This window comes from Rousettus aegyptiacus, unplaced genomic scaffold (genome assembly GCF_014176215.1).
Source record: "Rousettus aegyptiacus isolate mRouAeg1 unplaced genomic scaffold, mRouAeg1.p scaffold_m13_p_10, whole genome shotgun sequence".
Lineage (NCBI taxonomy): Eukaryota > Metazoa > Chordata > Mammalia > Chiroptera > Pteropodidae > Rousettus > Rousettus aegyptiacus.
In genome coordinates this window covers 69,917,697-69,929,287 of record NW_023416285.1, presented here as the reverse complement: position 1 = coordinate 69,929,287, position 11,591 = coordinate 69,917,697, and the positions used below count along the sequence as shown (strand labels likewise).

The 11,591-nt window shown below is 35.0% G+C and overlaps 1 long non-coding RNA gene across 3 annotated transcripts in view; it reads left to right on the top strand.

Annotated features, from left to right (window-relative positions):
• Positions 1–306: 306 nt before the first annotated feature.
• The window catches only part of LOC107497262, a 47,123-nt gene continuing 35,838 nt past the window's right edge, over positions 307–11,591 (top strand). For all 3 annotated transcript variants that reach the window (XR_001593777.2, XR_001593778.2, XR_001593776.2), the window contains exon 1: positions 307–640. This is a non-coding gene — a long non-coding RNA (uncharacterized LOC107497262). The remainder of the gene's footprint in view (positions 641–11,591) is intronic.

The window sequence follows — 11,591 nt, the reverse complement described above, 5'->3', positions numbered from 1 at the left end:
GGAAGCACTCTTTATTCAGCCAGCTGGGTCTGCCAGGGGTACGCAGACCCCAAATTAAGCAGCCCTGAAATGTAGAGGTACAGGGTTTTTAAGCCCAAAATCTCATTCTTCATTCTGTCTAAACACAAAGGGCTATCTTTCTTCTATTCACTACCTGTCAACTTACAGGTCAGGTGTGTAAGCGGAGTTACAGAAGCAGAAAGCTTGTTTAGAATGTTATGTTCCTATGGGTAACAGCCTATGTTTCCATGGACATAGCCATGTTCCCATGGGAATAGCCAAGCAATAATTTTCCTGCAAGTAATATATTTCTAGCAGTCATTTTTCAGCCATTACACTAAAAAGGAACAATATCAGGAACTAATGCCCAACAAGTTGATGTTTGTTTTAATGGGAGACACTCCATCAGTTTATTCAGGCCATTAAGAGTTTTAAAGTTCTGTTACTGAGGTTTTATTGAAGATTAGTGAAAGATTCCAGGAAGGAGAAGAAGAAGTAAGGAGAGAGGTGAAGGACGTGAGAAAGAAATATGGGCAACTGAAGGGATAGTTGTTTGCCGATCTTGCTACATCTGGGGTCAGAATGTCATCATGGGAATCTTGAATCTCGGTTCATCTCTTTTCACACCTAATATCTTAAGGTAGGTGTATTCCCATGACCTCCTACTACTCCTGCTTAATATACCATGTAAAATGCCTCAAGGCCAGCTTTTCCAATCTACGTTGGCACGCTGTTTCTGATGAACATGTGACTAATCTCAATCTTTGCTTAGAAAAACAGAGCACTAATCTGTAATCTGCCAAGATGTTTGCCAGTTACTTGAGAGATAAATCAAGAAGTGATGTTTTCTACAAGAACAGTGTTTAGCGAACTGAGTCTGAGTTCTTTTTTAAAGATTACATTAGTTAACTTAGTCATGAAAATGGCCAATGAGGGCATTCCATTTCCAATTGTACTTCTATGTGTTAAACTTACATGGAAGTTCTATGTCCTTTTAGATTAAAAAGATATATAAAACACTTACCTCCAAATAAAGTTCCCATTCTGTAGAAGCAGGAAAAATCACTTACATTAGCTGGCTCTAAATTCTAAACTTTAAAAGTGCTCCATAGTCATCTATGGTTTGAACTAGAAATAGTTGATGGCAATTTAATATCAAGTTTTGGAAATTTGACTCACTTTTGCTTTGATAGATATTGAAATCCACCAGTCCTAAAGAATGAGCATCTTCTGGTTATGCTCAGAGTACTATTGACTTAAGACTTAATAATAAACCTTTTAAATACATCGGTAGACTTACAGCTCCAGACTCTACCTTTTTTTATAGATGTTATATAGCTTGTTTCAACTTTTTACTGCTTATTATTAAAGTTCCAACTATTTAAAATAACTTCCTGAATTTGTGAAGTATTTAATTTATGTAGTTTAAATTACTTATCATAGTTCTTTATATTGTGACTAAAGAGCTTCAAGACTTGATGGAAAATGACAGAGAAGTGTAACATTTCATACCTCATCTTAGTCATCATTTCGATATCTTATTTTCATTAATGTGTAAAGTATCTAAAAGTCTAGAAAATATTAACTTAGAAAAAACTGTAAAAATATTGCCTTGTTCCCGAGAAAAACACATGAAGCCCAACCAATTTGGTTTTCTAATGCTTTAGATGATAAATAATTGCTTACACATGATTGCCAGGAATTTAAAATAAAGCCTTTTTTTTTTTTTTTTTTTTTGGTGGAGGTGCAGTAAGCTTAACTTCTCTTACAGACTGACTTGGTATAAGATTTCTTCCTTGAAGAGTTTGGGTGAGGGATAGTCCATGAATCAGTGAAGCAAGAGATAGTACTCATGCATCACTAACAAGGCTCAGCCCTTTGCAGAGTTTTGCATCTGCAAGAAGGTCACATCACAGCTGGAGAGGCAGAATAAACACATTTTTCCCCCACAGGATAACTAAAAGTCTTTTAAGAAGTAGTACTGCATCACTGAAATTAGCAGGTAGTGCTTTGATATTTCCTGCTTTTTTGTATCTTTAAGTATAATTTAACAAATGACTATATAAGCCCAGCAATAAAGAAGCAGAATAAATGATAATGGGACTTCCTGTTCATTGATTCTCACCTCCTCCAGTTCCTGGTCCTCCCAGCTTCAAAGCACAGAATACAAAGCAAATAATATAGAGCAGCCAGCATCATTAATTATACTATAGATGTCATAGTAGGTCACCTTATCTTTTAAAATTCAAATAAAATTATATTGAATTCCTTACTTTATATCCTGGCCTTTCAAAGATTTCTATGAGTTTGGTGGGGCGGTTACATATTTATAGTCATCTCTAGCAAAAAATTCCAATAATAATGGAAATCTTGAGTCAGTTCAGATACTATCCTCTTGAAGCCATGTATTTCTCTCTGTTCTGTACCAGTTTAAAAAGCAAGTCACCTGTTTTCCTTGATTTTTTCCTCCAAAACATGCATACCTGTATTTGTGTGGTTAACAGACTTCAGTGGAAGCTTGGTACAACAAAGTGGAATGCATTGTACAATGAGGCAACACATTTAAAATTGGCATCAAACAAATATATACTGGGTACCAACTCTCTGTGAGCCACTGCTCTATTGTCTGGGATTATAACATTAAATAAAATCAGAATCTCTGCTTTTGTGGGATTTAAATCCTTATGGGGAGAGATAGATTAGAAACAAATACATAAATATGTAATATACAAACTGTACATTGAAAAATTAAAAAAAAAAAAAGCTTGATGAGGAGGATGAGAGTGAGAAGGTGTACAAAGTTATTCTGATCAGGAGTAAAGTATTCCTCTCTCACCATATTTGAGCTGAATCCTAAAGGAAGTAAGAGAAGAGCCAGTGCAAAACTCCTGAGGCAGAAACTTGTTTGGTTTGTCCAAGGAACTAGAAGGAGGCCAGTGAGGCTAGAGGAGAAAGAGAAGGAGAAAGAAGTCAGGCAGATAGGTCAATTCATGGTAGACTAAAGTTTTGGAATAGATAAACAATGAAATATTGCCTGCAAGCAGAGCCTTTTTAAAGAATATAGGAATCTGACAGTTTTTGATAGTCAAATTGTTGAACAAATTGTTGATAACAGTCTCCTGACTGGCAACCTGTTTTCTCTCTTCAGCATTTTGCATGTTCTTGTCTTCCTGGAGTTGTCTTTCATGTATGGTGGGGCCCATTCAGGCTTTGGAGCAGGCTCTTCCAGTGCAGAAGCTGGCCTGGCTTCATTTGGTTTATATTCTTAGACTCAATTGGTCAAATTGGCATTGATCTTAAGAAAACTGCAAATGCATTGGAGCATTTGGAACAAGGGCAAACAAAAAGACATCTTTTAGCATTGTTGCAACTACCTAATTCAGCATGTTGGCATCTATTTAGCAAGCAGTGTTTTTGTCTTGCCAGAGATGGTGGTTCATGTGTGCTCTAGAGATAATGGTCCTTTGCCTCAGTACCACAATGATCCTGGGGGTAAAGCAATCAAAATGAGTGGCCTTTTCTGAACAAAGATTTATTACCAACCTTTCCCTCTAAGACAGAAATAGTAAGAAATAGTAATCACCTCAGAAGAATTTTTTTAATATGAAGGACAACTATAAATTATTTTCACTATGTATTTTCAACTTTTAAAATTTGTTCTTTGGAATTCTAAAATAACTTCTATGGAAGGTTTTTTAAACTTGGAAAAACATTTATTCAATGCACTCTTAGTCACCTATATGAAAGTACTGTTCTATAATATAAGATTTAAAGTCACATGAGATTTTTGTTTTTCTGTCATGAAAAACATATTGTAGTCCAGTGTGTTTCAAAAAAGCAGCTGGAAGAAAGTCAGAGTTATCCTTATCAAAGATGGTAGGGCCAGATAAACCAGGTGTCCCTGCAGGGGTGGACAAACCAACTGGAAAGTTCCAAACATCAAATAGTAGAAGAAGGTACAGACAGGTGTTGATGGTTGGAACAGTGGTTGAGAAAAGGGTAAAAGGTATGATGGAAAAAATCAGACTGAAATTTTACTGTGATATATGGCTACAGAATAGAGATGAAATGAGAGAGTCTAGAGATAGCAGATAGAAAGGACTCCTCTTAAAAAGACTAGAAAGACCAGTACAAATTTTACTTCTAGAGGAATCCGAGCCCATGAACAGAGGTACAAATTCTGGCACTATAAGAAAATAAGTATGTTACTTCAACTGAAGTGTGGAAACTTTACATGCCTGGCAGTGTGCTAAATGTCATGGAAAGAATTATGTTTGTTTGTTTGTTTTGCTCTTAGCTTGATTTGAAAGACAGATTTCTTGAAAGTATTCAGTATATTAAATAAAAACCATTATGGTAAAAAAGTGCCCAAAGGGGCATTATGGAAATATTGATAAGGAAAAAATTGTCTTTTTTAGGGAAATCTAGAAAATCTTCCTGGCAAATATTATAGATTTATATCTAAAATCACATAATGAATTATCAAAAAAATATGTATCATATGACCACTTCCTTTGTTAAAATAAGCAACTATAAATACAATTGTTATAAATTTTTAAGTATGGTTTGGAGAAAAAACAACTTCTTTATAGTAAAATGAGCACAGACAACAGTATTAAACATTGAGCAAGTTACAACTTTTCTGAGACTCAGAGGTTTGTGTATTTGTAAATCACAAAGTATAGAGTTCCACTGCATTCAGTAAATGTCATTGCCCATCTTCCAAATCTTTAGGAAATGGGAGTATTGAATTTTCATGCTTTTATGATATGCTGAGAATCTATTTATATGTTATAGATATAGGGAAAAAACTGATCACGAATTTGAAGCAATACTTTCTGGAGATGTTAGTAATATAACTCCTATTTAATTATATTAGCTACCATTCCAGAAATGGCAAAGAAAGCTTTTATTACTTTAAATTTTTTTTAAGTGAAGACTTTGAGCTTTGCAACAAGAAAGACAAATAAATATGTGTTTTAGTTTCATTACTGTAATAACCAAAAATTAATATCTACTCTAAAGTTTTATAGAAAGGTCAAATGCAAAAAAAAAAAACTAATCAATTGATTTACATAAAATAATACTGCTTAACACAATAACAGTTTGTTTTATGTAATATTTTTCAAAAATGTGTGGTAATATCCTAATGAGGAATAACTAAAAATATTGGAAATTTTCCCTTGTAAATATTTTATAGATTAAATGGTTCTAACAGAAGAAATAAAGGTTCTGTCCTGTTGAAACGCAAAATTAGTTACATAAACCAACTTCTTGGAAATAGTATAATTTTCAGAACTAAAACAAACCCAAAATACAAAGAACATACTGACCTATCCAGAGTGAAGGGAAGTTTCTTATAATGGATGGGGAAAAAAGCTATTGAGAAAGACATTTTAATTTTTCCAAAGATATTTATTGAGCCTCTAACAAATGTCAGACAATTTGTTGTGTTGAAAACACAAAGACACAACAGTGAGGATGGCAGATTGTATATTCCAAAAATGACTGCAACAATACCTCCCAGTCTACACACTCTTCTTAAAATATGACTTTGTCATTCTTCCCATAGAGAGTTGGGTATTTATGTTTTCTCTCTTTGAATCTGGGCAAGCTTGGGACTATGGTGAAAATGAGGTTATATAACAGTTATATCATGAAGGGTGTTACAGTTTCTGCCTGAATCTCCTGGGAAGCTTTCTCTTGGAATCAATAACATCATAAGAGGCCCACATGAAGAGGAAATTACAGCCAGTGCATATTGGCCAGTCACATGCATGAGCCATTTTAAAGTAGATTCTTGAGTATAACTCCATTTGAGCCATCCTAGCTGACCCATATGAAATAGAAATAAACTTCTCTTATAAAAACTCCCTGTATTTTATATTTGTGAGCAAAGTAAGTGATTGTTACTGTACAAAGCTCTATGTTTTGTGGTAGTTTGTTACATAGCAATAACTAACTAAACAGAGAAATCAGTCAGATTTGCATTCTTTTAAAGTTTACGGTGAATGATAAATAAAATTAAACAGCAATTATAGTGTGGAAATTGTTCTAATAATGGCAATACATTAATGTATGAGTATATTTGGAGCATGGATTATAGTTTTCAACAATAGCTTTTCTGAACAAGTAATACCTAAGATTACACATGCAGGATGAGTGGGAAATGGAAGTTGCATATTTTAGAGATAAAAAAGAAAAGTCTCAATAATATTCTGTGTGGTGATGGGGGTAGGGAGTATGGGGAAAAATAGGAAGAAGAAATATGCAAAAACTAAATTAAATCAGGTTAAGAAGCTTGCACTTTAAATTGTGATCTGAAGTAAGCTAAGGATATGATCAGGTTTACATTTTAGAAAGATTAAGAACCAAAGAGAGGTAAAAATAGATAGTTACTCTTCTCTATCTGCAGTTTCTTATCTTGGTTAATGGAAGCTCCATTCTTTTAAGTGCTCAGACCAAAAGCTTTGGAGGTATCCTTGACTCTTTTTAATCCTCCATCCAATCTATGCAAACCTTGCTTTATCTACATTTAACATGTATTTAAAATTCAACCATTTTTTACCATCTTCATTGCTACCATCCTGATCAAAACCATCATCTCTCATTTATTTTATTGCAAAAGTTTTCTAAAAGATATTTCCACTATTACATTTGCCCCACATACCAAAAAGTCTATTGTCAACACAGCAGTCAGAGTCAACTTTCAAAGCCACAATCAGATCAACTCACTCTTCTGCTTAAAATCCTGCAGTGGCTCCCCATTTTACTAAGAGCAAAAGCCAGAGTCCATACAATGCCTTAAGAGTCTGCACATAATCAGGCTCTCTGTTTTCTCTCTGACTTTCTCTTCAACTCTACTCCCTGTCTGTTCAAGAAACACAAGAGGCATTCCAGCCTTAAGCTTTTGTTTTAGTTGTTGTTTCAGTCCAGAAGGCCATTTCATAGACATCTGCATGGCTAATTTCTTCAGCTCCTTCAAGTCTTTGATTAAATCTCACCTATTTAAAACTGCAATTAGCAGTCCCTTCATTTATCATCCTTTAAATTCCCTTATCCTACTCTGCTATTTTTCTTTTTCTCAAGATCTGTATCACTCTAGAACATTTATTTGTTTATTATCTATTTAGTCTATTATTCATTCTCTATTCACTTCTCTGTGCCCCTATTCTTGATAGACTGTAAGTAAGGATAGTAAGAGCAGGAATTATTTGTTCAATGATGTAAAATTATCTCTAGAAGTATCTGGCACATAGTAGGCATTCAAGTATTTGTTGAATGAATGAATAGATAAGTGGCAGAGATGGAGGTGCTCTCTCCATTCTTTGCTCTACAAGTAATTAATCCTTTATAATTTAACATAACTGTTGACATGCCATTTTCTTGGCTAAAATTCTACCACTGCATTGTTTATGTTCTTTTCTTGTCTCTCCAATGTGATTTTCACTGGAATTTAATCAACTGTCAAAGTCATCTTGGCTGCTTGGCCACACCAAATACCAGATAGAGGGTTTTAAATATTAATACTCATGCCATTCTACCAAAATAATAGGACAAGCTAACCTAGGCATTAAAAATTTGAGTGGTTTATTCAAAGTCACTTTTTCAGTCAATATGGAGAATAATCAGTACCTTAAAGGGCAGGTTTTAATTTTAATATATTTCATGGAATTGTTAGGATGATGATGAGCACACTGAAAAAAAAATATATATATATGTATGTATGTATGTATGTGTATACACATACATACATATACATTTGTGTGTTTGTGTGTGTGTGTGTGTGTACACATATATATAACCTTTTCCCTGTTATACCACAGCTGTATTGGGATCCACCCATTCTATATTTAAATTCCACTGCTCTCTTCTGATCTTCTGATACTGGCAGTAAGGACAACTCCCTCAGATTACCTTCAGAATCACAGATGGTTCATAGTCATCTCATATATTAAATAATAATCTCTCTTTCAATTCTGTTGAGCATCTATTATATATGTGTTGAACATGTTCTAGACCCTGGAAATGTAGGAAGAAACAAAACACATATGACTTCCTTACTCAAGGAAGTTATGGGTCCAAGTCTTCCAATAATTAAAGGAAACAGCAATCATGGACTAGAGTCCAGTTACTATACCTGCGAGTTACCTCTTCTATGCTTTCTAGATATTTAGATCTAGTTCTTTTTCCTCTTACTTTAGTTTTGGCCTCTCAGAAGTGAAAGTAATTAAAGAAGAAACAGATACTTTGATGTTTTTAATCTCAGAAGATTGTATTAATATAATTATTTCTTGGATATTCAGCGTATTTTTTCTTGAGCATTTGTTCTGAACACTGTTCTAAATGTTGGGATCAGTGGCAGACAAGATGCCCCATGGATATTCTAATTTAATGAAAGCAGATGTTATTTTATCTTAAGCCAAGATCGATGAAAGAAACTTCCACAAAAATTTTATAAGTCCTGATGATTAGTTTCTCAACCTTTCTCCCAGTTTTCATTGTCATGACATCTACCAAAGGTGGGAGATTAGGATCTGGAAAAATCAAGAGTGAGGTCTTTATTGGGGGTACTCTGCTTTTCTACTATCCATGGTTTATTATTAACCTAAGTTGTTCTGGTTCAGAATTTTCAATAACTAATATGTTAAATCTGGTATGTGCTTTTAATGCTCAGCCTGTACAAGTAAAAATCTTAGGATTTATAGATAATATACACTAGAGAGAGAAACATTTATATCTGTATTACAAGAGTCACAGAAATAAAATAGGGTGGAAAGGCATTTGAAGGCAAAGAATAGGGCAACGAATTAGAGAAAAGGACTTAAAAAAAATCTCATTCAAGGCTAAAGCACACTGAGGCTATATTCTTCTTCAAACTGGAACAGTGTTTCATAATATACATGAACACCTTCTTAAAAAACAATTCTTCCTCTTCCCCTTCTTACTTCTATGGTTAGCTTTAGTTATAATATTATGTTTCTCAAAAATATTACCATTATGATATATTCCTTATGCTCATATATATTATATAACTATAAAATTAAAAGTCTAAGCTAAAATCAAAGACATTAAACCCATAGAATGTTTTAAAAGTTAGAGTACTTTTTAAATAAATAAAGTAATAGAGAAAGAATTTAGCCTCCTGTCTGTGACATGTCTCAAGTAATCAGAAATCATATAATGAAGGAAAGTCATATCTGAGCAATGGGAAACAAGCATAATAAACTTTGAAATTGCCCAAGCCTGACAACTAGAGAAAGTTTTCAGGCTGCAATGTAGAGAGGGGGAAGCCTCATCTTCCTGAATTGAGGAGACAGAGCTGGGAGTCTGGGTAGACTAAAGTGGAGAAAAGTTTGCCGGCAAGTATACTGGAGAGCAAAGAGCTGGAGAGAAAGAAGTTTTGAAATTTAGAAACACTATGCTTCAAATTTTCAGGTGAATTCTGATAAGCACAAGCATGTGAAGAAATTATTGAAGGCTGGGGAAAAGAACCACTAAGGATTAGAGAAAACAATCTCTAGACCACACATAGAAACAGGGTTGGAGCCTGCTTTTATCAACCAAAGTAGAATATAATAAAATTCACAGAGCATCAGAGAGCATACTCGGAAGTCTGGCTATCTTTGCTGTGGTTCAATGCAAAAATGTTTAAAAGCAATATTCAAGAGGATCAAACAGTTTCAAATAACTATATCTTAGAGCAAATTGAAGACTATTTCTAGGAATACAGATATATCCAGCATTCAGAGAAGAAGAAAAATATGGTCACAAGGAAGAAAAATTATAAAAACAATCCAAAAATTATACAAATGATAGCATTAGCAGGTAAAAATATTAAAACAGTTATATAATTGTATTCTATATGTTTAAGAAGCAAGAGGAAAGATTTGGGACATGAAAAGAGACATAAAAGATTTAGAAAAACTCAAATTGAAATTTTGGAGATAAAACTCCAATATTTAAAATTAAAAATGTACTCGATGGGATGAATGGAACATAAGGAACTGTAAAAGAAACAATGATTTTGAAGATAACAGTAGAAACCATTCACAATGAAAGAGAGACTAAAAAATGTTTAAAAAATACTAATCAGTTAGCTGTGAAAAAAATGACTACCAAATGTTTTCCAAATTTAATAAAAATTATAAACTCACAGATCCAAGAAGCTCAATGAAACTCAAGCAAGAGAAACATAAAGAAAACTATAGCAAGGCATATTATAATAAAATTGCTTAAAACCAAAAAATAAAGAGAAAAATCTTAAAAGCAGCCAGAAAAAAAATGTCACATAGAAAAAGAAAAATAATAATAACAATAAGTTTCTTGATGGAGACAATAAAACTAAAAATACATGGGAGAATTTCCCAACCAGATAATGGACTAGGTAAACACTGTGTTTCCATCCTCTTATGACCACATTGAATTACGACTAAATTACAGAAAAAAGGTCATGAGAATCACCTGAAATCTAGCTAAACAGAAGTTCTATAACTTTGGATATACAGAAGAAGCCAAGTGGAGACCGCTAGGAACGACAGAAACACAGAACAGGCTGGTCTCCATATCTATATATGGTGATTAAAAATCAGGAGGAATATCTCAACAGTAGAGGAACCCTCCAAGGAGCAAGGGTCCCAGCCCCACACTAGCCCCCCTTCTAACCCAGGGTTCCAGTGCCAATAGAAGTCCCCACAATTTCTGTCTGTGAAAACTAGCAAAGATTGTGCCTGAGTGAGACGGAGGGCTGCTGGAATCCCAGGTGTTCCTCTTAAAGCGGGCCCTCGTGCAAACTTGCTGACAGACTCACTTGCTTTGAGCTCCAGCACGAGGGCAGCAGCTTGAAAGTCTCCAGGGATATTTGGGGAAGAAATGAGTTGTCTCACTTCAGAGCAAGAACTGGAGGAGCAGCTTTCTCCCAAACAAAGGTGCTAGCAGAAGCCATTGTTTCTTAGTTAAGCTCTCCCCACTCCCAGTGGAGATACAAGTGAGCACCATATCTGAGTATCCATAAACCTGGCTAACACCATTCACTCTGCTCTGGTGATTCTCTGAGATCTCACTCCACCCAACTTGTAGGCCACTCAAGCCACTTCCAGTGTCTTTTCTATACAAATGGACTGACTTGGCTCATGCTGTGGACTCTCCTAAAATCTTTCAAAAGTTTGCAAACATCAAACGAAGAGCATTGGGCTTCAGTGTGACCTGTGCCTCTTCCCAAAGCCAGTACTAGCAATAGACAGCCTTTGTTCACAGCTTAGCTTCTCTCAGACACCTCCAAGCCCATTGAGAATGGAAGACATCTGATGATCACTTTGTGGCTAATGCTGGTGTCCACAAGTAGACACAGTGAGTGGTGAACATGGCCTGTGATAGGGCCCCTCTGAGAAAGCCCTGGGGTCAGCACATCTGGTGGCTGGCTTCAACTGCAATGGAGCATCACTGGGCCACCTCCACAAACAACACACCTGAAGGGAAGACTGAGTAGGCACCAGAACCATACTAAAGTGAATTCTGCTTTGTGTGGTGAGCCCCTACACCAAGTCTCCTCCAATGTTGTCACAATAAGTCCTCATAACAAATTGGCCTGA